The sequence below is a fragment of the Sander vitreus genome, chromosome 13, assembly GCF_031162955.1.
Source record: "Sander vitreus isolate 19-12246 chromosome 13, sanVit1, whole genome shotgun sequence".
NCBI classification, from domain to species: domain Eukaryota; kingdom Metazoa; phylum Chordata; class Actinopteri; order Perciformes; family Percidae; genus Sander; species Sander vitreus.
In genome coordinates, this window is record NC_135867.1 from 27,854,654 (window position 1) to 27,881,878 (window position 27,225).

General features: G+C 41.6%; 1 protein-coding gene across 1 annotated transcript in view; it reads left to right on the top strand.

The window, feature by feature from the left end:
• The window catches only part of opcml (opioid binding protein/cell adhesion molecule-like), a 206,163-nt gene that overhangs the window by 52,957 nt on the left and 125,981 nt on the right, over positions 1 to 27,225 (top strand). The window lies entirely within an intron of this gene.

The following is a 27,225-nucleotide window of genomic DNA, read 5'->3' on the forward strand; positions in this document are numbered from 1 at the left end:
AACCCACCTGTACCCGTTATACTACAGCCAGCCATAACACACCGTCCTGTCCGTGTCCTTCACAAACACACCTTTTCACTCATTCTCTTATGTTGCTGGTTTTGTATTATTATTATAATTACTGCTTAAATTGCAGTTTAATTGTTTCGTTGCTCTCTGTTATTCCTGTGTTCATTTCATTGCAAAGTGCACTGAGACCATGTCTTATGGTGGTTTTACACTTCAAATACATTTGATTGATTGATTGATTGAACTGATAAACTGATGTCACTATCAGCTCAATGTACATTGTAAATTAAAGCTACAGTAAGTGTACATATACATTTTAAATATTGCTGCATTTCTGCCCTTTACATTTCAAATCTAAGTCACCATACACATTATGCAGAATTACAATAGAAAACATAGCATGCTTTCTATCTGACATTATGATGAAATATGATGTTAATGCATGAAGATGTCATTTATGTTTTAGTCTATGATAGCAGGATGCCATTTACAGAGATGGAATACAAGCGTGCATAATTAATTCCAGGTTACATTGAATGGTTACCCAATTTCACTTGAACAAATGTGTCTGGTCTGATGGAAATGCATTCTGTCATTTAATCTGCTGTTGCTGATCCTCCAGTGGAATGAGAGAAAATGATGTGTACATACGGAGGGACACAAAGGCTCGCCTGTATGGCCCTCGCTCTGCCAGGCTACCCCTCATCAATCTTACTGTGGGAGTCTCGCAGGGAGCCAGCTGCGCCTGTTTTGATGCTGTGATGCTTGACAGCTTATATAGAACAGCAGGCATGATGTCCATTCAGTGACAGAATAAACAGCATTTTCAGACATGTCTCAGTCTTACCTGTGTGATTACAGAAGCTGCAAGTGCCAGGCCTGGTATTAACGCATGCTCCGAGGTTGAATGGCTCTTTGATTGACCTGAGGTCAGCAAGGTTGCAGGGGCGGACTGGCAGGTAACACAGGCGAGGGGAAGGATGGCCCTCTGCCTTCAGCTTCACTGCCTCACCTGATTTTGCAGTTTCTCCCTCCTCCTCTGTCACTTTTCTTTGATGCTGTCTTGCTTCGGATGCGTCGACAGCTCACAAGTCTGTGTAGCTAAGAGCTGTTTTATTCGTCCTTGTGACTGCGTCAGAGATCAATTATAGGGGTCAACACTTCATCAGCAGGCAAATGCTTTGTGCAGTGCAGGAAGAAGCTTTTCATCGTGGAGAGATGCAGGTCATTTATGATACTTAACATGCCACAGGAATACTGCAACGGCTGGGATTGTTTCAGGGAGCACGTGGCACACTGTACATTGGTCAAAAGACACCAACATTCTACGTGTAGCATTAGAAATGAAAGTTTTCTATAAAAAGATTTTTTATTACGTCTTTTTAAAAGCGACATCAGGGGAGTAATGTTGCTGGAAACAATGTGGGGTAAATGAAGCCAAGAACTTCAGTATTTTCTGGCAGTGCCAGGTTTCTGTATCTTATTGGCAGGACATTCATACACATATTAATATTGTTTTTGGAGTCACAATTCACTTTAGATGTGAAACCATATATACTTATATGACAGCTTTCCAGCTTTAATATTAACATTAAACCTACATTGTGTAATTCTTTGAGTTGATTCTTAGCCAAATATATACTCATTCATGTGTAATTACTTCCACCAACTAATCAAAGTATTCTCGTAAGCGTAGAATCTGCCATTCAGAATCATTCAGAATACATACGAGCGAGTCGCTGGAATGACGGCCGCCATGTAGCGCCTCCATCTCTAAAATACATTAGCCAAAGAGGGAGTCACTTTTAGACTCAGTGGCACTGTGACGAATGCCAGCCGGGAGGGAAAAAGAGAATTAAAATGACAACGCGACAGGCAAAGCAACAAGCCCAAAGTTAATATTGGAGTGGCTAGAACAGCTGCGTGGAAACGATGGAGATACTAAGAGATCATTTCGGGTTCGGCCACCGTAGGAGTTAAAACGCGCTCGGAATGGGAGGGGCTAGAAAGCAATATTCAGTTGGTTGTCATATACTATTTCACCGCTAGAAATTCTTACACAATGTAGCTTTAAGAAACTGATGCGAATGCTCCTGGCAGTAAGCAAAAAGGCTGTGACAAGGAAGAGGCTAAAATCAGGGCCTCCCACCATTGATGAATGGATAGAAATATATACTATGGAAAGGCTGTCATTTTCCCTAAAAAGTCCAAAAAGACAAATTTTTCCCCCCTTTTTTCTATTATCTTCAGATTTGGTCTTCTTTGTCCGTTTGTTTTTCACTCCTAATACCTATCTGTAACGTGCAGTGTAAAAGCTTCCCATGTCCAGGTATTCACGCTGTTAAACATACAAAAGAATCTGGGTGCCTGGATAGCTCAGCTGGTAGAGCACACGCCCATATATAGAGGTTTACTCCTTGACGCAGCATCCCAGGTTCAACTCCATCCTGCGGCCCTTTGCTCCATGTCATTCCCCCCTCTGTCTCCTTTCATGTCTTTAGCTGTCCTGTCAAAATAAAGGCTTAAAATGCCCAAAAAATAATCTTTAAAACAATCTGTGGAAGAGCTAGAGAGTGAAATACTGTAGTATATTATATATAGTAAATAGTGAATGTACTGCAAATCTTGTTCACCGTACATATGGACAATGGAGTATGTATCTACTTGCAGTAACACTAATATGTACAACCTACACTGTTAAAGGAATCATTTTCCAAATAACAACAAAAAAAGAAAATGTTCCTTTTTTCTGTGCCTTTTTGAAAGCGACTGCCAGTCTCCAGCCAGGCTGAGCCTCACACACGGTGAACTCAGCAGCAGCCCCTAATCCAAACTTTAACCCAGCCCAGAGGAGGAGCTGCGCCCCAAATCCCACAGCAGAGCTGAACAGACTTTGCTAAGAAGTTAAAACGGCTGCTGCAGATTTATTATTATTGCATTTACAGACAGGTTGAGTATATCCTTTTATCAAGCCATTGTACATGTTGGTGTAGAATTTTAGACTGTGAGTAACATGTTTTCTGCCTGATATGAGGCGAGGAATTTCAAACATACCCCCCCCCTCACCCTCCCAATGCAGGTGTTTGCCTTTGCTCTGAGAGAGAGAGAGCGAGAGAGAGAGAGAGAGAGAGACACAGAGAGAGCAAAACATGATGACAGATAACAAGAATGTGGCGGGATGGTGGTGAGGGGGGCCGGTGTCAGGTGCACTATTTTCTCTGACATTGTTATTGCACAATGATAAGCTGTTACACAGGGCAGAGGGGGATTTGACTGCAGGTGGAATCTAGGCCATGTGTAGGACTCATCTTGAGTCTTTTGTAGCCTCCCAGATTGCCCATGGGAAACAGGAAATAGTTGCTCCATCCCTCTATCATAGCCCGGCCTGGCGTGTAATTAAAGGCTAACCGGATGCTGTTTTGCAGCCTCAGGCTGCCTGAAATCCTCCTAAATGCACTTTTGCAGGTGCGGTCAGTGTGTGTGTGTGTGTGTGTGTGTGTGTGTGTGTGTGTGTGTGTGTGCGTGTGTGTGTGTGTGTGCGTGTGTGTGTGTGTGTGCGTGTGTGTGTGTGTGTGTGTGTGTGTGTGTGTGTGTGTGTGTGTGTGCTTGATGTGTGATGTGTTTATACCTGCTGTATAAAGGATTTCTGTGTGCACATATTTATGTCCAGTCCATGGGGAGGAAACCATTGTTTGCTGGGGGAGCTAGCCTCTGCCAGGGTCTATTCAAAAGTTGATTATGTTTTTGGCTCTATATTGCTGACAATTACAAAGTCATTCTGCTTTGGAGAAAATTCTACTAGAAAGCCAATGTGTTCGCATTCACTGTGTAGAGAATCTGCCAGTTTTAGTCCGATAGCCAGACAGTACGATAGCCTTTTCAGGCTTTTTTACCGTGGTGCTGGGAAGCATCGCAAATAGACATGAAATGCAGACAGTTGCTCACAAAAACACATTAGGAATACATTCTCCATTGTGCAGATCTTGTCACAACATTTTTTTGTTTTTTTTCTCAGACAGCAGAACCGAACATTTTAGCCTTGGTTGATGGCACTGGAGTTTCAAGTTGTCAGGATCAAACGCACCAAACGTCCCAGTTTTATAAACAAGAATGGTGAAACAAAAGGGAAGATGGGACTTTTCAAGTCAAAACAGCTCAATGTTTTTCAGTTGTCTGAAATCAGCAACAATGAAATCAAAACATTTGCTCCAAACCAAATATGAAATTAGCTCCAGTCTTGCATATGATGGCTGTTAAAGCCTGAATATGATTTGGGACAAAACCCCTGTGCCGATCTACAGCACATTGTTATAGATTCAGTCAGAACCAGTGAAATAGTTGAAATGATAAAACACTCTCTGATCTGCGTGAAAATAAATATGTTATTGCAGTACCATGCTGGTGAAGCATCTGTAATACTAATCGAGACTATTCACACTGTGGTTGACTCTAACATTGCCTGGCATCACATTAAAAGGTCAACTTTCAGTCATCAGCGTGTTTCATATCCTCCCTTAATGTCATTTGGTTTACTCACCGTCTCGCCCTTTAGAGTGCTGACACACCGAGCCCACTTCAGAGAACCCACAGCGACAAAAAACGACAGCTGCGCGGCCTCATGTCGGATGCTACGAGTTGCACATGAACGCATCGAAAAGATCAACAATGAGCTGGCCTCTACAAACATGTATGTTACGAGACGAAATGACTAGTCAGTGATTTATATTTTTACAAGCACGTTGTCAACAAAACTGTCTAGCCAATTATTCCCGCCACAGTGAATTTGAATTTGTTCCCTGATGTGTCCACAAGACAAGAAGGGGGATCCGCTGCACCATTTACTTACTCAGCTTTCGTTATGCAGCGTCATGCTTGTCTGGGGGGGGGGGGACACCTTCCACTTCCAAACATTGCTGTGTTTTTTTCACAGTGTTGTAGTCGAGTCACCAACTGTCGGGCCCTGAGTCCCCAGTGTTCGAGTCCAAGTCCAAGTCACCAAAGAAGAGTCTGAGTCGAGTCATCATTACCTGAGTTTTGAGTCTGAGTTGAATTACGAGTCTAGAGAATCCGAGTCCAGGACTCAAGAACTCCATCACTGGCCCCTGCATGAAACAGTTACAGACTAAATATTTATCAATACCTTATATCACCTTTTTATGACACATAAAAGTAGTAAAAAACGTCATCCAACTTCCGAGTACGATTTCATAAATCCTCGAGTCCGAGTCCAAGTCATCAGTGCGTGAGTCCATGTCGAATCACGAGTCCAGAGAATAGCGACTCCAGTCCGGGTCCAGGACTCAAGTACTCCATCACTAGTTTTTCATGAATATTTCTGTAATCGTTTTTGTTCCCCTAAACGGATGATTGGTCCACTTATTTTTACCCGAGCCTCGTTAGCCAACATGTTTACGGCTACATCCAGGCTGGCCTTATGGTCACCGTAGCGACCTGGGTGGCTGAACCACCCACCATACTTCGCCCTGATAGGCAATCCCGAAATTTACCCGTTTCCGCCTCTAACAATTTGGACGAGGGGTTGGGTTTTAGAGACACAAAACACAGTGAGAATAAAATAGATTAAAGCAGATAAAAACAGAGGGCAGCAGTGAAAGATACACTTAATGTTGTGAAATCCCTGATTCAAATCTCACAGATTGCCTCTGATGTCCATTCTTCTGTCTGAACTGTCAGCCACACACAACCCGCTGCCTGCTTAATGTGTTGAGACCCTTAGACCAGGGGTCTTGAACATTTTTTAAGCCAAGGACCCTTTATCTGAGAGAGGGACGGAACAGGGACCCCCTACTACATGTATTATAAAGAAGGAAGTTGCATATTAAAACTGGGCCTACAATAAATGCCTAAAGCCTTTAAACATACCTTTTTAGTGCATAAAAAAACTAAGCTATAAAATAGGTTGCCATGATTTTATGAATCATGTTTTAATGTTAAATATCCATGAGGCATAGTGACTCTTAGGATGAACTGTATCTGTGGATCTTAGTGACTACCTTACCTATAGGCCTGACCCCCTCCTGACAGGAAAAAAGAAGAGGGACCACATTATACCTGTGTTGCGCTCCCTCCACTGGCTACCTGTTCGCTAAAGGGTCGATTTTAAAATCTTACTGTTAACGTTTAAATCTAGCCAAGGATTGGTGCTGCCTTACCTGACCGAGCTCCTTCATGCTCATACTCCAGCAAGAGTGCTGAGATCAGCCAATCTGCTCCTCCTACAATACGATACGATACGATACAATACGATACAATACAATACGATACAATACAATACGATACAATACAATACGATACGATACAATACGATACAATACGATACAATACGATACGATACAATAAGATACAATACGATACAACATGATACAATACAATACGATACAATACAATACGATACAATACGATACGATACAATACGATACGAAACGAAACGATACGATACGATACGATACAACTTTATTGTCAGCCAGGGCTGAAGTTCATTTTGCATCCCTGGGTAGCTCATATAAAAAAAGAGGACATAGAGACATACATAAGATGAATAACACCAAAGGACATACATGAATCATTACCACAAATGACATAAACACCCAAGTGTATAACAGAAAATGACATATACACAGACAAGGGATAGATTGATGTATGAACGAGTTTTTAAATCTGATGCGATTGAAAGAATGAACTCTAACACGTCTGTTTGAAGGCAGAAGCTGACATTCTCTGTGCAAAACATGTGAAGAGTCATTTGAAATATTCCTGGCCAGTCTGAGCATTCTATTATTGTGAGCTTCCTGAAAGGAGTGTGCTAGAGCTAGTCCTATAATCTTTGAACAAAGATGTGCCAAAAACCAGAATCATAACCAGAGGTGACCGAGCCATTGCTTTCGCCGCCCTTAACTTGTGGAACAGTTTACCTTTTCATATTAAAACCGCCCCTACTCTCGAACACTTCAAATCACTGTTAAAATCACATCTTTTTTCTTTGGCCTTTCCTTCCAAGTAAAGAAAGATGTTATTACCTTTTATTAGTTTATTATTGTCTTTTGTGATGTACTCTGTATTCAGTTGTTGTATTGTTGGAGTTTTTACCTTGTAAAGCACTTTGGTCAACCCAGTTGTTTTTAAACGTGCTATATAAATTAATTGAAATTGACATTTTATTTTTGAAAAAACATTCAAAAGTTGCAAAGGAACTCCCTTCATTCATTTTGCCAGATGATGGTCTAGTACCGAAAAGGTTTCCTACTATTACATTTATGTTTTGCAAATTAGACAGGGGGCGGGACTTTCTTTGCAACTTTTGACCTACTTATCCCCCTCCGACGCACCTGTCTCACATTATAGATGTGCAAAGTATTTTTCTGTACTGAAAAAAACTTTTAAAAAATGTACAATAATTTGGTGGCCCGCCTTAGATCTTCGCCTTAGAATATCAAAATTTCATTAAAATTATATTCCAAGGAAATAAGCCTTAAAATAAAAAAAATAAAAATGCAATTTAGCAAATAATTTATTATTGCAGACCAATACATGGGATGTGAATGTTTTGTTTTGTTTTGTTGCTGATTGACAGAATTTCCGCATCCATAAAGTAGTTTAGAAATCATTATAGAAAAAACTTACTTCACAAACATGTGTGTCTGTTCTCCAAAGTGATCCAGCTGATTGTTGTCAGTAAAGTACAGGAACGAAGGAAGAAGATAAATGGCGGAAGAAAACAATGTCCTGTCCATGAAGAGTGTATGCAGCTATTCACAGGTTACAATAAAGGCCTTGTTACTTTCTGAACACATTTGCAAACAGAGCCCCATGTTTCTTTGTTACTGACAGAGGGATCCAGATCAACAGGCATCAGTACAAATGGGACTGCTTCGGGATTTTCTCGCAATAAACATCTTCCCTCTGTTGGCCCCAGAAAATCAAAATGTTCAAATCAGCTTTGTAGGAGCAGCCAACTGTCTTACCCCCCAAATCATGTAACTCGGTCTTTATTGCTGGTAGGAGATTGTGAAAAATGCATTCTTTTTATATGAGTTACGTCATTGTTAGAGAGTCTGGCTTTCTCATTGGAGGACTATCTTGCTGCAGATTAGGTGAAGATTTCCCTCTCGAGTTAAGACTTTTTACTTCTAGACACCTGAATCTCTTTCGCATGAATAGAATGGAATTATGGGATCTTGGTTTGTGGGGACAGGGTGTTCTTTCCTGTTGCAGCGTCGATTTGGGATACAGTGAAGGCGTGTCATCAAGGTGTATTTTCACATAACTTTCACACATCTTATAGCTAGAGTATAGCTTTAACTGCACAAACTCTTGAAGAATACTTCTGACACTGTACATGTGCTCTCTACTACTGTGCTATTGGCATGCTCAAATAAGGGCTATATATACATGCATATTAATTTAGCTCTGGCTTCATGGGGTGCAGCCTCATCTTGCTAGCTAGTGAGGAGATCTTTAGGAAGCCATTACAAAATATGTGATTTGCATTTGTTTAAGCATGTGTGGGTACGCGATTTGTGCTGCCTGCACGATCCGACATGCGCATGCACAAGATGTCCGCGCATGCGCAGATGATAATCCTGTTTTACGATTTACGAGACTGCACGATCTGTGCTATACCATATAGCAATGAATGGCAAAGGGGAGTGTGGAGGAAACTGAAGGTTTGCAGTGACAGAAAGACTCAGACTTTAATAATTTTTAAACAAAATGGTGTACGTTCATGTAACATGTAACAACTCCTTTATTACTTTGGATTGGCAACCACGTAAACACCTTGTAATGCATAGCATTAGCTACATTTAAAAACATCACAACAAAAATAACAATGTCACCGAGGCGTAGGACACCGACGTCGATATGCGGTTTTGGATCAGTGACAATAAGTACTTAATTTAAATAGGAACTGCATAATGAATAACATAAACCGTCAAGTGTTTCAATGCGTGCGTGATACAAATAGTGTAGAGAAAGCGTCATGTTTTCTACTGCGCAAACGCATATCGGATAGTGCAGGCAGCACAGATCGCGTACCCACAGCATGTCCTCTCTAATTCTACCCTTGAAACCAAAGTCATATGTCATCCTAAGAAAGCACACATACATTAAGAACATCAGGTCATTGGGAAGCAGCTCCTGTAGCAAAATGCAAGCAGTGAGGGTAAAAGTGAAGAAGGGAAGGCTTTATTGATTGCGACTCTTGTTTTGGTCACTGAGTGGATCCACATTGCGTATCCACAGCTGGAAGGCCTGGTTTACACAGAGCCGTCTGTGATCAGGGAAATGTTTGATAGCTAGCTACTCAGCAAGTGTTTAAAAACTGCCTCGCTGCGTGCTGAGGGGGCGGGATAATGGAAGGGAAGATGACAAGGGTGCTTTGACAGCAAGCACGCTCAACGCGGGGGTATGCAGCTGTCTTGTGCTTATTTGTTTTACACTGTAAAAACAGAGCATTGTCAAGTTTCTGGCATGGCTTACAAACTGCCTCTCTCCTCGTAACAAAAGACTGGATATGAGCTGACATGTACGGGCTTATTGCTTGCAAACCATTTGAAAGGGAATGGGACATATGGTTAGCTGTTATGCTTGAGATTCAGGCTTGATTAGTGAGCGGATACTGGGTCTACAGTAACTGTACATCCTGTTTCCAAACTTTTAACATCTACAAGTCTTAGGTGTTTAGGTTGCTTGAAATGTTTGATTTATTTGTAATTGTCACCAGAAAAATGCTTTAGATTTAGCTTAGATAGAATGTATTGATCCCAAATTGGGAAATTTGAGTGCTACAGCAGCAAAATATCAGACACACAGCACACACACAGAATATACAAGAAATAATAATTAGGATTGAATACAAGGACAACTATTCAACATAACCATAGAAAAATACAAAGGAAAGAATGTACAAACGTATATACAAGTGGCAAATAAAAATGTACAAACTGCTTAAATAGTATTTATAAAGATGTAAGTTAAAGCTGTTTGTGCAAGTTGCACTTAGTGCAGTATTGTGTGGTATATGAGTCTTTTTTCCCTGCTATCACAGTCCTATACTCAACTAAAACTAGATCACACTACTTCAGTCCAGTATTATTAGTAGAAAGACATTTTACTGAAATCCCCTGGCCCACCAAACCATTAAAGTCAGTTTTGACATGCTTTTGAACAACAAATGTAAATTAGAGTTGGTTCACCTAAGGTCATTGGACCTCTGCTGTCTTTAGCTAAGACTCTACACACCAAACATGGTGCAGCTTTAGATAATGAGACTTGGAAACATCACTCATCTGAGAACAACAACAAAAATCAGACTCGTCCGTCGGAAGTCTTTAATTAGGGTGTGATGGTTTACTGGAAAAGAGTGAAACTGCAAAATGTGTCCAATACAGTATAGCACCACCAATTATATACAAATTATTTCAATTCTTTTATTTATTTATTTTTTGCAAAACGCAGGCTTCTTCCTCATCATTGTCACTCTGTGTGTGTCTGGGTGGAACGGCCAGCCTAATGGGTCACGCTGTGACTTTCCTGGCAATTAGCCTGTCGTTCATAGATTGATTTGTCCGTAGAATGGAGGTCATGTTGTGAGGTGTGGCGACGTCTCGGCCCCGGAGCCTGGGGTCCGGAGCACAGACCGTCTCTGCTTGAACTCATATGCTTTGGCAGCCACAGTTATTCTTTTGATGTGTTATTAGCTGTCTGCCTCTCATCCCGTGGTGTGTATGTGTCTGCGTGTGTACGTCGGAAATATCGTGTTACTTTCCTTCTCCCCGTGTTACACCAAAACACACATGTAGATGTTTGATGTACAGAAGAGAAAAAGGAAGCCTCTTTCCATTTAACACAACGTGGATCTTTAATCTCCTGTCAGCAGTCTACCATATAAATCACCAGCTAAATGTCTTGATAGTCTTAACGTCCAACACATCTTTATTTCCTTCTTTTAAAAAGACAGTGACACCGTTTGATCGTTTGGAATATTCCTAAAATAGAATGGAAAGATTACCTTGATACCAGTCATGAAATATCACCTTCGGGAATGACAAAATAATGCTTACTTTAATATTTGTTTTAAGCTTTGAAGTATTAGATCTACCATTATCTCTGTTAAATCACTAGAAAACCTTTTCAGTGTCCTCCTAATTCCATCTTTAAAAGACAAGTGACACATCAGATTAAGGGGCAAAGCAAGCTACCTCTTGTTTTTTGTGGCTTCAGATGGAAAGCTGAGAAATTAGCGAAGTGTTAAGATCCTGATTGGCAGCAGCCGCTGTTTCTTCCAAACACAAGAAAGAAGATGAATCAGACAAGAAAGCATCCAACAGAGTGGAGGCTGCCAATATCTAACTGGTGCAGTCTGCAGACCCCCCCCCCCTCTCCCGCCAGACATACCTACACCTCTGTACTCCCTCTCCTGTTAATTTTCAAATTAATTACTCATACTCATGGCATATGGTGATAGAATGTTTTTCATTATCACCTCAGAGGGGACACTTGCCACTGTTTAGGTGAGACAACTAGGTATATCACCTAGGTATATCAGCCCATCACCTGATTAACGTTCAGGACGGCGCTCGGATAGCTCAGCCTCAGTTGGTAGAGCGGGCGCCCATGTATAGAGGTTTACTCCTCGACGTAGCGACCGTGGGTTTGACTGCATGTCATTCCCCCCTCTCTCTCCCCTTTCATGTCAGCATGTTCAGCCGTCCTGTCGAATAAAGGCCTAAAAATGCCGAAAAAATAATCTCATAAAAAAATTTTAAATGTTCAGGGTCGCTGCAGTATGCAGATAGCAGAGAAATACCTAGATACAACAAGATGAGCCAAGTAACTATCACATGACGGATCATGGCAATGGATCTACTAGCAGAACATACTGTATCACACCTGCTGTCCCTTCCTCCCACTGATTGTGGAAATAAACTCTGGCACAAGTCGTAGCCTTCCCATAAAGAAAGCTAAAACTGCTCCTTCTCTGTCTGTGATTAGTGAACTGGTTTAGCTGGTGACCAGTGAAATACACACATTGACTTTAATGGAAACCTATTGACTCCGCCGCAGTTGGTGGAAATTTGGGGTAACATGCAAGAAAACGTCCCACCTTAAAAGTTGCCGGTAGCTGCTGGCGGTAGCCTCTGAGCCGCACAGTGAATGACATTTCTTTCTCAGCCTATAGCTAGCTAACTGTTAATTAGTAAAGATGACAAGGCAGCAAAATGTCCGTTTCACTTTGTAGTTGTAGTTGACTAATGTAGTTGAACTTGCTCTTGCCACTGTTTAGGTGAGACACCTAGGTATATCAGGCCTCACCTGATTAATGTTCAGGGCCGCTGCAGTATGCAGATAGCAGGCCTGGGTTGCACAGAGAAATACCTGCATGCTGGATCTGGTATACAGTCCGAGATACAACAAGATGAGCCGAGCAACTATCACATGATGGATCATGGCAGTCCTGCAATCAATGGATCTACCTGCAGAACATATCACACCTGCTGTCACTTTCTCCCACTGATTGTGGAAATGAAAACTGTGGCACAAGTGGCTGCCAGGGCCCCGGACACCCCGAGGCTGGGATTTGCTGCAAGTTATCAGACGCTGTCCGTGGTAATTCAGATTGATGAAAGATAAGGAAAACTGATCGTACGGGATGATGGACAGCTGTATCACAGATAAATCTGGCTATCTCCGACCCAGCCGAATTGACAATTGTGAGCACAGAGCGACTTCTATTTCAGACTCTGGCAGTTATTCTGCCTCCGTCACGCATGTTAGTGAGATGTCAACTGAAAGCTGAAAGTCCCAGCGCGACGCCATGCAAGCAGGGATATGTGTGAAATGATGTGAAATTTCCCAGACCAAATAACAAAATTGATATGTCTGAACAACACAGAGGTCTGCTCCATCTTATGGATATGCCTGCAAACCACTGCGCTAGTATTAAAGCATAACTTTGCAAAGAATCATGATATATCAAATCAAAGGCAACTTCAATATTTCCAGACACTTTTAGTCTTTGGTCTTATTTAGAATTATGAGTTTTGGTTTTCATGCACAGTGCCTGTTTCTTGAAGCAGCCCTGCTTTCAACCTCAGCATGCTTTTAATCTGACATAAGGAGTCTTGAATTGAGCATATTCACAGAGAATGTCTGATGAATTAACACAATCTTTTTTGAGCACAGGCATAATTACTATTTTTGTTTTTTTACAGCCACAGAGTGAGGATGAAACAGATATTTTTATTTAGACTGTGCATGTATATGGGATACATCAACAGCTGCAACAAGGCACAGCCTGCCAAGCATTTTACTAGATATTTAGCCTGGACAATACAATTAGAGCTACATTACGGCATCTGTTACTACAATTAATTGCAAAACTGAGGAACAGCTATTCATATTTAAATGCCGCAGATGTAAGTTAGTACCGTAACTGTAACACATGCATCACACTGCAGCAGCTAGACCTGGTTACGATGATTTCATTTTTTTTCACATTAAAAAAGCTAAAACTGCTTATTCTCTGCCCGTGAACACTGTTAGCTGGTGAGCAGCTTGGATATATTTGGAGCACATGCTCATTTCACCTGGTAAATGGCTGCATTTACATGGCACTTAACCAAAGTGCTTTACAATTTGCTCATTCACACATCCTCTTACATACCGATGGCAGTGAGCTACCATGCTACCATCAGGAGTAATTTGGGGTTGAGTGTCTAGCCATAGCACCAGGGGTGTTGTGCTGCCTGAGCGCAACGACAACTTTTTTCTACAAGTGAGAAATATTTTCTCAGTTCGCATTATCCGGTTGAATTTCATATTTTTGGTAAGCGCTTGAACATCCAATAATCACTAAAGTGTATGTCATGCAAGAGAGACAATGAAAACAAATGGAATGGCTGTAACATTTACATTTAAGTTGTATTGATTGATTTGCAGTCTATATCCACTACGTTCCCCTTTTTTGAATTGCTAGAGTGCCGTTGAAAATTCTGCCAGATGTCCCTTATTTTTGGCCGGATGTCCGTCCCCTTCCTTTTTCTTAGTGTTGGCGTTCTAACCTCCGGCTGATTTGTGAGGACTATGGTTAACTGCTCCTCAGATCTCTGCAGGGTAAATCCAGACAGCTAGCTAGACTATCTGTCCAATCTGAGTTTTCTGTTGCACGACTAAAACTACTTTTGAACGTACACACGTTCCACCAAAACAAGTTCCTTCCCGAGGCTATTTTGCAGAGGCACTGTGGCTCCGTCCAACGCGTAGAACCGCCCAAGACGATTGTGATTGGTTTAAAGAAATGCCAATAAACCAGAGCACGTTTTTCTCCCATCCAGGAATGCGGTGTGGACTAACCAGACCTTTCTCCACAGCGCTGTGGAGGAAGGTCTGGCAATGCGAGACTTGTTGATTCACAATGTTAACTCAAGAAAACATTCCACCTTAAAACCTTCTACCTGCCGGTAGCCTCTGAGCAGCACAGTTAATGAAATTATTTTCTTTTCTATAGATAACAGTTAACTAGTAAAAATCTTTGATTTTATAGTTATAGTTGACTAATGTATGTAAACTTGTGGTTAGATAACCTAACAATCCGCAATGTAACTGTGCGTGTGCATGAATTTGCGTGTGTCATAGGTTTGCTCCGGTACTTTAACAAATAGCACTACCCCAACCCCCAATCAAAACAACACAATTCTTCACTGCAGGTGCATTGGAAAATATCAACTTGGCACAAAGGAACAAATTCTGCAATCTGCTCTTGCTATAGCATCACCGGTTAGTTACAGAAAACTGACGTTTCCGCCCCTCCGGACCTTCATCAAGAGTATTGATATCATTGACGAAAAGAACTCAGCCTACAATACATTTATTCAATTACTGTGTCAGTATCAGTACGATATGTCAATGTCAATAGCGTTTGCCACTGTCATACAAACTCTATTTTAACACATCAAAAGGCCAATATGTCCCCACAGGGTAACTCACGACTTCATCAGTCTAGTGTAAGCATCGCCTACGAGCACGCTCCTTCAGCTGCTCTCCAGAGATGCAAACTGCATTGCAGGGTTGTTTAAGAATAAACTACAGCGGCCATGTTCACGGTAATGGAGGAATATGTCACCCTGTGCAACAGTATTGCCCTTTTATGGCTTTTTAATTGTTTTAGGGCAATAACAGAGTTGAGGCTGTGACTGCCCACAGTACAACACTTGTTAGTAGGATAAATATCTTATTGGTTTATTTTGGTCTCCAAAAAGAAAAAAACTGATCAAATAATGCCAGTGTTATGCTACAAATTACATGTATTACACTATCCTACGTTGTAGCTTTTTCTTATAGCACTGGTTGTAGATATTTACACTGCCATGGCATTAGCAAATATGGGAGTTTGACTAGTTCACTAGTGGTGTGTGTGAGTGTGTGGTCTTGTTTAACTATATTCGTGGGGTCCAAAAACTGTGAGTCCAGTATACGTGTGGGGTCCCGACAGCTTTGTGGGGCCAAAATGCTGGACCCCACACGTTTAAAGGTCTGTTTGAGGGTTTTAGGTTTTAGACTTGGCTTTAGGATTAGGGTTAGAATGAGGTTCTGGTTAGGGTGAGGGTAAGGGTTAAGGTTAGGCATTTAGTTGTGATGGTTAAGGTTAGGGTAAGGGGCTAGGGAACGCATTATGTCAAATTCGGGTCCCCACAAAGATAGTGCCACACAAACCTGTGTGTGTGTGTGTGTGTGTGTGTGTGTGTGTGTGCGTATGAGGATATTGATCCAAGATATTCAGTTGGTATGTTAGTGCCACGAGTCAGACTTTATGTATTCACTGCTCTATGACAACAGCAGCATGATAAAGAAATGTTTAGTTTTTTCTCTCTCTCTATTGGAACACTTGGATTGCCCTTTAATGACAGAAAAAACAGCATTAATTGGACTATTATTACTTAATTGGGTTATCTCTTTCATTTCAGTGTACATATGGAGATATGTGTTTTGCTCGGTGAGGAAATCTCTTGTTGTTTACCTACGAGCCCTTGCTTGTGCAGTATTTTGTCCATCCAAGCAGATCTGAACACCGTGGATGAAGGGGGTCATGCATAATAAGTAGCTGGCACTCATGTGTGGTTGACCCACTTGCTGCCAACAGCCCAGTCAACATGGCTGCAGCTATTAATTGTGTTTATCATGAAGTTGAGTAGAAATCCGGGCTACATTCCCAATGTTATTATCACATAGCAACAGATTATTTACAGCTCTTACTGTATTATTGATTGAGGTGGATCAGCAAAATACCAGTTATGGAAAATTGCTGATTTACATCATCTGACACACACAAACATATATGGTCAGGATTTATATTTGGCTTAGGTAGATAGATAGATATATAGATATTTTATTGTCATTGTGCTCAGAGTACAATGAAAGTCTGTTCAGCAGCTCTTCAGCAGTCTGCAGTGGCTACAGGTCTTGGAAAGAAGCTGTTTTTCAGCCGATTTGTTTTGCATTTTATTGCTCTGTACCCTCTACTGGAGGGGAGGGGAGACAACAGGCAGTGTCCAGGATGGGATGGGTCCTTTATTGTACATCTGCTTTTCTTTTTCAGTGGGCGAGTGTAGATATCCTTTATGGGTGGTAGTGAGGTCCCGATGACCCGCTGAGCTGCTTTCACCACTTGCTGCAGATGCTGCTGATCCTCCTGAGTAGGGATGGGTCTCAAGACCCGGTTCTATTAAGGACCCAGTTCCAAATTTCTTAAAACCAGAAAACCAATAAGGTCAGAGCTTATCGATACTGCTATTGAGACTAGTGGATCATATTACGCTATGTCTAAAAATAAATCATTCCCGTACCGGAAAAATGATTTACGAGTACAGTGTGTGGCGTAAAAACAAATCATTCAAAACATAGTCGGACAGAGACAGAAGAAATCAAACAGTCACCGACTCGCAGTTGTTGCAATGAAAGCAATAATAGTTCTGTTAAGATTAAGAATTTGTCGTCTCGTCTTTCCACCAAATAATAGAAAAGTACAGATAATGGTATCGATAAAGACTTGGATTGTTACACAGTCTCAAAAATTGTATCAATATCAATAAAAATTAACAATCCCCATCCCTACTCCTGAGTGCAGCTCCTGTACCACACTGTGCAGGAGTAGTAGTTTACATGCCAGCTCAGGCTGTTCTCATGAACCATTCGTACATATTACTACGAAAAGTAATGCACTGTAATTCCTATGTATTCCACGTATTGAGTAGTGTATGCACCACATTGACGGCTGCTGTATAAGAGTGCAAAGTTAGTTTTTGTACGATACCATACGAACCCGTTTGTGAATGCATTGGCCAGCTACATTGCATTATACATTATATGCAAGTAAATCCTCCTTACAACTGAATGTCCAATGTATTTTGTACGTTCGTTATCCCAGGTGATGAGAATCAACGCTCCTGCCACACACTATTACAGTCTTATAATACCATAGACATATTTTAAAAAATAAAACAAGATTAAAGCTGCAAGCAGCGATGAACAGGCCCTCGCCCCTCCCAGCACGTCAGGGGTACTGGGCAATTTACTTCAAATTTTGCACACAGCCTCAGTGGAGCATGGTGAATAACTGTGCCGAGTTTCGTCTAATTCAGAATATCTCTTGCCAAGATATGCAACACTTCCTGTTTTGACTGCCACCTTCAGGAAGTATGTCCTAGGTAATGTGCGCAATTTTGTAACTATCAAAATTCTTTTGAGAACTTTTTGTCATGAAGGTCCTTTCAATTTTTGGAGCTATATTTTCTCCTGTTTGGGTAAGCTGCTACGGTGAATCATGATGCCTCTCTTGCCCTCTATTTCCCTGCAAGGTTTGAGGTTGAATAAAACCTTGCTAAGGAGGCCTCCAGGGCGAATCAGAATGCAGTTTCATGTATGTGGCAGATTATATTCTGCAACAGCTCCCTGTTATGTGGACTTCGATCTCAGCCATCTCATCTTCTCCACCCCCCCTGAGGAATGTCTTTTTGCTACCACATCGTTCATAACGCACCAAGGCCAAACTATCAGCAGCTTGTTTTAAAGCCCTTTCAATTCAAACTTTGAACCTGAAGCTGCTAGGTGTTTTAAAGTTTGTCTCATGTGCTACCACATGCTTCAGAACTCATTATTTATTGATGCATTACATCTGAATCAACATGCATGCTGCTGGACTGTAACAGCTTTCAAAAGCTGCTCTCCACTCTGCTCTGGTCAATTTTCAAAAGAAACACCCTGTGTGGAATCCCGATCGTTTATCACGTCACTACACTATTCTAACAACTAAAACACTGCCACAAATCTTTGATCCTTGTCGCTCCTAACTGAACTAAATGGAGGAAACCATTTAACTATGTGGACTACTTACTTTTATGGTAGAAGCACAAATATCTAATAAAAATTACCAAAACAACAAAATCTGCGAGTCGGGCTCTGTTCCAGCGGTGGTATGATGTAGAAATGTAATCGGGACTTAAAAGTTCGGCCCGACAAGGCCCGAACCCGACAGAATTCGGCCCGAGCCTGACAAGTACATTTTGATTGACAGCTTTTTAAAAGCCTGAACCCGTTTACAGCCCGACATTATTCAAATATGCACACACACACAGCTCTTTTGCCTTTTGATGAGTAATTTTTACATAATTCATTCATGACTAACGTAGGCTATAGGCCACTTGGAAGTTGGAACAAAGAAATAAAATAAGTCCTCCAGAGGCCAGCCTCCTCAGCATCAATGTTCACGCTAATCGAAACGCAACCAGGAGCGCAAGCCAGAGCCCGGCCCGAGCCCGTGTAAAATGATAGAAATTAAGACCGAAGTCCCGTCGGGTCCCGTCGGGTTCCGGCAAAGAGCTTCAGCTCTAGTATGATGCTGGGCGATAGAAAACCTCGGTGCATCCACGCCTGGTGGAATCCCCGGGTAAGGGGATACTTTATGGTAGGGATAGGCCGTATTTTGTCAATTTGAAGATGATCTGGATCTGCCTTTAATTTGCCTGATAACTGATAGAGTTAATGAATTAAAAAGAGCCTTGTTTTGGCTCAGCTACAGCTGTGTCTGTCTTAATGTCCCGTCCACAACACTATCTGACTCTCTGTTACTCTGTAATGTGGAAAGTTTCTCATTTATTAAATAATTGCTTAAAGCATTTAAACAAAGATTTGTGTTGGAGTTTGTAACATTCCAAAATCTTAATTCTGACTAAAGATTTTCATTTTCACTGTAAATGCATATCAGTTCCAGTTGGTTATGGGTGTCATTAATAATCGGTATTGGTATTGGCCTTGAATAACCAGTATTGGTCGATCCCTACTTCATGGACTACCAATAATAATAATTTAATAATAATTTATTTGCTATAGCACCTTTTACAGTCACATGCTTCACATGATGAACATTTGTTAAAATACAGTAGGATCCAAAACAGAAAATGAACAAGCCAAAACAAATACAATAGCAATGAAGGTAAAAGACTAAAAACCCCAAATTACTAACTTGAGACAAAGTGAGTTGAAACAAGTGTATCTTCAGCTGCTTTTTAAAAGCGTCAACCGAGACTGCAACACTTTATGTTTCACAATTGATGACAGGAGTGGAGTGATCATTCATATTGCTCAGCCGGAGCTTACTGTTGTTACTTAGAGAAAATGCAACTGCATTTTTTTACATGGCTGTGTATACGAAATGCAGCAGATCCAGTATTCTCTTTAATCCGAGATGCATGTCTATGGATATAACACATTTCCTCACGTAGACTGGACAAGACAGGCGTTAAGCTTTTTCCCTGCCTGGATGGATGCCTCTTGAGGATAGATACAGAACGCTGCTGAATTATTAACAGCGTTCCATCACCAAACCGACAAACCAGATAATAACCTGAACCCATACTTAAGACTAAATGCAGCATAGAGAACCAGTCACTGTACAAGTGATCAGCCCAAATGAAAAACAAAGGCTTTTGTCTGCTCTGTGAAATTGGATCAAACGCATATGTGCCGTGTTGGTTTTCATCCGGATCTCTCAGGATGAGAACAGTGAGAATCACGGCAGGATCAGCACTGCAGGCTGCGCTTCTGAAAGTGGCAATGACCTCCAAAATATGAAAGAGAAAATATAAAAAATTGCGAGGGGAGCCTCTGTACAACATACACAACACACAAGAACAACACACATAACACAAGAAAATGCCAGAAACTGGCTTACACAGACGTACTGCAGAAAAGGGAGAAATGTAGCTATAATATAATAATAGTTTTTTTTAAATGCATTATGCAAAAGGTTTTTTCTCCAAGTTTCTCAGACTAAGATGTGGATTGTGACCGGCACTCCCAGCAGACTGTCATTTTTCAAAATGCCATTGTCATCTGCATTTCAAACAGCTGTGTCGAGGTGCTGAAAAGGACACGCTTTTTCTTTTGCTTCAGAACACATCATCAGCCACAGACTGACATAGCACTCATACCTCCAGGTACTGCAGAATGCGGGCCCAGCTGTTTCACATTCCTACCCACCTGTGATATCCTTCAGAGTTGTTTAGCTCTGACTGGCAGGTATTTGGTCTGACACACATATCAGATATCTCGGATATGTCTCTATCAAAATGCTACATTTTCTGTGATGTTGCAAATCACCCCATTTCACAAAGGAAGCATTATGTTCATTTGTCGACACGTGCACATTCTCAGTGAAAGGTTCTTTTCCTTGTTCTCGTCATTGACAAGATGAGTGAAAGGAAGATGCAGCGGTTTATCTCTGCGCTACACCCGCCCCACGAGTCAATCATTCACTGCCATATAGCTGGAAGGTTCAGCAGAATTTGAATGTGTGAGAGATAAAAACAAGGTGTTGTTAATACAACACTTACACCTTTTCAAAATTGTCTGCACATCATGAGACATCACTTACCGAATGGCATTCACCAAGATGCACAAATGCAAAGCAGGCAGCCCCAAAGTGTAAAAGCAGATCTGTAATATTGAGTACAAAGAAAAATCACATAACATAATTATTATGGTTGGGTACCGAACTCGGTTCTTTTTTGTGTACCGACCGAGGTACACCGTACTACCGAGGACCGATTCACCCAATGCCGATAAAGCGGTTGCAAATGTGGTTACAGTTTTTCAAAAGTGCACGCAGTCACCGTTCACTGTGATATGATATTAACGGCGAGGCGAAAGCGGTCGCGGTGCTGTTGACGTTCCACTTCCTCTGAGACAGGCAGGCAAAACAGTGGTTTCTTTGCCCTGGGGAATGACTGACAGGCTGAGGTTGAAAGGCAAGGCAACTTTATTTCTATGGTACAATTCAAAGTGCTTTACATAAAACTAAAGAGCAATTAAAAACAGTCACGGAAATAAAACAGGCTAAAATAGAATAATATACAAATACAAGAATAAAAGTTACAGTGAGTAAGAAACAAATAATTATTTGATTTAACAGGTTGATATAATTAAAATAGTTTTGGTGCATTAAAAAGCATGCTCGTTAAGATACCAGCAGACAAGCTAATCCATTACAATTTAGTGCATAAAAAGTCAACAAAATGAAGTGTTTGAACCTCATTATTAAAGTCAAAATGAGTGGAATAACTGCAAAAAGGTCCAATTTTTGATAAAAAAGATCCCCCCTCCCTTCCACTAGGCTGGCTACGGGCCTGTACCCTCAGGCTACTAGGAGCCTAAATAAGGTCACTAGGTAAGACTGCACAGTGCTTAAAAAATAAGATTTAAAAACTCAGGATTCACTTTATTTTCTGTAGTCCTTGTGCTCCTGTACGACTCAGTGGGTAGAGCATAACACCAACAGTACACTGTCATAGTCAGGGATTTTAGTTATTGTTGGCAATAATCAATCAACTTTTATTTTTCACACAACTCAGATGAAGTATAATTCCAATGAAAAGTTATCCCATCAGCTCCTTCAACTTGTGAATGATTCATCATAAAACAGGATTTGGCCGTCAGATCGGCACACAGAAAAAGAGTCACTCGGATGAATGGCACCGGCACTCCAGGATCCTGCCAAGTCTCTGCGAAAGGACACCACAGCTTCCCGCTGAAAACCGACACAGGCCACCCAGCTCACTGTCCGACACCTGCACACTGGCCAGCAGGACGCCCAGCAGAGAAGTGGCAGTTGGTGTTTTATTCCACCATGCTCTCCTCGGTGCCCTTCTGATGTAGAGATGGATGCAGATATGGTCTTGCTTGTCCACTTAGTCGAGATCACATTTGAAAACTTTCACCGGCCAGGCTAGCAGAGTCAGTGGGAGACATGACATCACCGTCCAACTTCAAACACAAAAAGCACAACTAATATTTGTAAAATAGATGATTCAGCATACTTCTTCTGGAGCTGATGGAAGAGGAGAGGTCCACACTGCATTGGTGTCAAAAATGCTAAAAATAGAAGCAGTAATGGTACTGTAAGGTGATCTTGAAGAGCATTTTTTATAGTATGGACATGAAGAAGGACAGCTATTTTTATACCATGTGAGAATGGTTATTGGTAGTGAAGGCCAAATTTAGCCTCATAAAGCTTTGTGAACCATTTCCTTTATTTTCTGAGCCCACTAGATGGCGCTCTTGGTTTAAAGTAAAAGGCTCAAGGAATGGCGACGCAGTGTGCTTTCAACCCTTTCTAGTGGGCTAAAAAAATTAAGAAAATGGTTAATGAGGCTTCATTTGGCCATCACTAGTTACTGGCGAGATATATGGGATTGAAACGATTTCGTGAACTATTTCACTTTAGTGAAATAAAAGAGATTTTCCCGCGAGAAATATCACTAAACTCGACTTGTATACTTTCCGTCACATTCCAAATTGGTAAAATCCAAGTGTTCTGAGGACAGCTGAAGTGTGTTTCAATGACCTTTTTGAGTGATATGTGTGGCGTAACATCCAGGGGAAAAGGTAGTCGACTTTGTACGAGATATAATCTCCTCTGGCATACGTGGTGAAGTGGGTGCAGAACAGCTTAAATCAGCAGAAATCCAAGAGATAACAGAACGGTCCCGGGCTACTTTTATGAAACTTGCCAGACACTCTCCACTCCTCTGGGGAGGCTTGGCTGTGATTGCTGGCAGGACTAACAACATCCTACTGCAATGATAGAACCATGAGAGATGGCATATTTTTCCGAAATGATGTGCAGCTAAATTGATATCTTGATCCGGCGAGGCCTTTGCTTCGGTTCGCACGTCAGACATGAGGTTCTAGGGCCAGATCTGGCATCCATAAACGTTCTGCTAACTCACAGATGAGTTTAATGAGCTGTCAATTCCTTTTGATCCGCTGGTTCTCCGTCTGTCCCACAACACAAACTAAACATGCTTCCCTCTCGCTGCTCTGTGCCAGTGCTCTGTACATCAGTGAACAAGCACACACAGCAATAACTCTCACTTGCAGGTATCTTATTTGTAAATAGAGATGCATAATCAAATACTCTCATGGACTACTGGAGAAGGAAGTGTTTATCCGACAGTGGGTTTAATTGTAGCCCCGGTTTTGGGCTGATTAACACTTCAAATTTACGACTGAAGCATCTGTGTTTACTACTGGATGTATAAAGAGAGTGGATGCAGGTGGATCCTCTCATGCTGATGATGATCAAACCTTAGACACAGTCAGCATGCACATCTGACATGCTATTGAGCAGTATACATTACGAGACGTCCGTGTGTTCATTGAGCTCAGCCTGTGACGGTCTGATAGTTAAACTCCAGCAACAGTTGAGGTTAAAATGGACGTTTTCTTTATAATCAATTCTTTTTCATTACGTTCTGATGATTTTCTCAATTCATTGAATATTAGATTAATTATTAATTAAGATTCATCAGACATCAGAAAACTGTGAAAAATGCTCTTCGCAATTAGCCAGAGCCTAAGGTGAGTTCTTAACATGCCAGTGGAAAACCCAAATATTTTCTGTTTTGAGAATGAATTCAAGTTAAGGAAAAGCATCACATGCTCACCTTGCTTGTAAAATATGTTGCATTTCACCACTGAAATCAGTAGGTCATGTGTTGCACAGAACCATGTGAGAAGCCGTCATTGGAAACTGTTTAGAAAAGAGCAGGCACTTTCAAAAAAATACCTGGCAGGTGATTGGATGAACCATCTGTCTATCACGTCCGCCATTGTTGTTTTGAACAGTCTCGTCCGTCATACACACATAAACCCAACCGTAGTTGGCAGTAGCTCCTCACCGGACGCTGACTGGTTCGGTCCACTGCTGTTCGGACACAAACGTACTACTTAAAGCTAGTGATGGCCAAACAAATCCCACTAGATGGTGCTCTCTGTTCAACAAAGGGTTGAAAGCACACTGAACAGCTATTCCTTGAGCCTTTTTCTTTAAACCAAGAGCGTCATCTAGTGGGCTCAGAAAATGGTTTACAAAGCTTTATGAGGCTTCATTAGGTCATCACCACCCACCCACCCACCAGGGGCACATAATTCTGGGCCCTGTAGAAATGCATTCTCTATGGGCCCCTCCCCACATCCACAGCTATTCATTCTAGCATATTTTTGGGCCCTCCTCACATGAGGGCCCTGGGTACTCAGTCCCATTTCCACCCCCAGTCCAACACCCCTGAGCCTGACGAGATGGATTTTCCTGTGATATGTGATCCCGTGATTCTCGTGTGATCTTGTGGGGGAAATTACATTTCAATGTGTTGTTAGTTATACCACACATTACACACCAGCCCAGAATACACACACATGCCCAGGACCTATACATGCACTAATGGAGAAATGTCAGAGTGAGGGGGCCCATGACAGGCGCGCCGAGCAGTTTGGGGTTCGGTGCCTTGCTCAAGGGCACCTTGGCAGTTCCCAGGATGTGAACTGACACCTCTTCAGCTACTAGTCCACACTCAATACTTTGGTCCGTGTGGACACGTGAACAGGCGACCCAAGCCAAGTCCCTACGGACTGAGCTACTTCCAACCCACATATGATCATGAATCCAAATCAAATGTTGATCTTGTTTTAAATAAAATGGCTCAAGGAATGGCAATTCAGTGTGCTTCCAACCATTTGTTGAACAGAGAGCGCCATCTACTGGGCTCAGAGGAAGAAGAAATGGTTTCACGAAGCTTCATTTGGACGTCACTAGTGAGCACTGTCCCATGACGTTTACGACGCCTGTGTTGTCCCCCGAGACCGGGCTTTTTCACGGTGTATTCAGGGGGCAGGCAGCTAGCGGATCAAGGAGAGATGTCTACGATTTGAGACAAAAATGAAATCGCGCTGAAACCATGCAGGAACTCCTAGTGCACCTTTAAACTTTGTTCGTCTGATAACATGCTTCAGGAACTGTTGTGAGGATTATTAGGAATTCCTTATACCGTTCGACATGATGTTTACAGCATGTTTTTTGACTTGAGTCAAGACTGCTTTAAAGGGTTAAACTTGTGGGTGTGCTAAATTCAATGACACCTCAGTAAATACATGTGCAACGCATTATTGCAACTCTGAAAAACAGGTTAAGGCCAAATTCAGCATGCAACACTGTAAACATAACTGAAAGCTTTTCTGGTCCTTTATACAGTCCAGACTATACTGAGGCTGGTTGCATTTAGGGAGCAGCTTAACAGCCAGGTGATCTGTTCAGGCTACCCTTTCAGCAGACAAGGATGCTCTAAGATTCTAAGACTCTTTTTCCACCTTTCCAACGTTGGAATTGGAACAGCTGACAGTTTTTATGATTTAGCACACTTCACACCGATTGGGCAGGCACAAAAATTAGGTTTAGGGCTGGGCTGCCCTTTGAAAGGCAAAGATTTGATTTGAATCGGTCGCAACATGTCAGGTCGGCCAAAATGAAGGCCGACAGCACTGACCTCGCCAGACTGTCCGACGGCCGATTATCGGGTTGGTGTATCACTGCCTTAAGGTAAACAGATGTTTTGGGGAACTCGCTGAAACAACTGATGCTGTCATTCTTCTTGAGAGGACAGTCTCCTGACTAACACGGCCTTCATGTCTGCAGTAACAATTCAGACAGTCAGTACTAACCACTCTGAACAGAGAAAAACTCAATGCAAACTAGCACAAATATATTTATTAGACTTACAAGTATCAAAAGCCTAATTCAAACGCACAAAACATACAAAACATGGCGAGAGCCCAGCTTGTCATGAACCAGCTCAAATTCACAACAAAATAAGAGAGACCCCACACAATTCAGCGTTAAATTAAAGCCAGTCTGTATCCACGACCTTCCACTTCAGGGATTGCTCCATTGCCGCCGGATATTCCACCGTATGTCCTTCTGATGTCTGTTGTTGGAATTTTAAACTCTGGTGGATTAATGAAGACCATGGTTAACTGCTCCTCAGATCTCTGCAGCTAGACTATCTGTCCAATCTGAGTTTTCTGTTGCACGACTAAAACAACTTTAGAACGTACACGTGTTCCACCAAAACAAGTTCCTTCCTGAGACTATTTTGCAGAGGCACCGTTGCTTCCTCCACAAAGCAGGATATTATACCCAGCCAGACAAACACCATAATGTGTGCTTCTGGTTGGAGAGTGTGTGTTTTACTCTCACCTTGGCAGGCCAGCTGCCGTGTAACACATGACTGGAGGACACTTAAAGGAAAGTGGCTGCTTAATATTGCAACAGGGCACTATTGTTTGATGTTCCTGGGGTGGCCGGTAATGGAAAACAAAGCCTCACTTTGATTGTGCTGCTCTGGGTTGTGATGTAAGGCATTACATTGTTTTCCAATATTCAATGTGCTGGGGGGGGTGGAATTGATTCTTTGAAGTGATTTTATGAGGGCATTGTCACGCTGCTTATTATTGTCTGTTGGTGTATCAGCTCATAGGCATGTTTAGGTGAAATTGAACCTGTATGTGTTATGACACGTTGCATTAAAGAATATGCACATAAGGAACGCATCATGATCCCATCAGAACATGTTACAAAACATTGAGTGTGTGTATATTTATATGTCATATATCCACAAGTTTTAATTTAATTATTTTCTTTTTAATATGCTGCGTCAGTGAATACTACCTGTGTTGTGAATAGCACTTGTTATTGGATCCCAAGAGAATTAATATTACTGTTGTCCAAAGGCAATGCTGTTTGACCCCTGAAGGATTTTCAATGTGTAGGATGAAACATTGTATTTACTCTATATCACGCACGTTTATAAT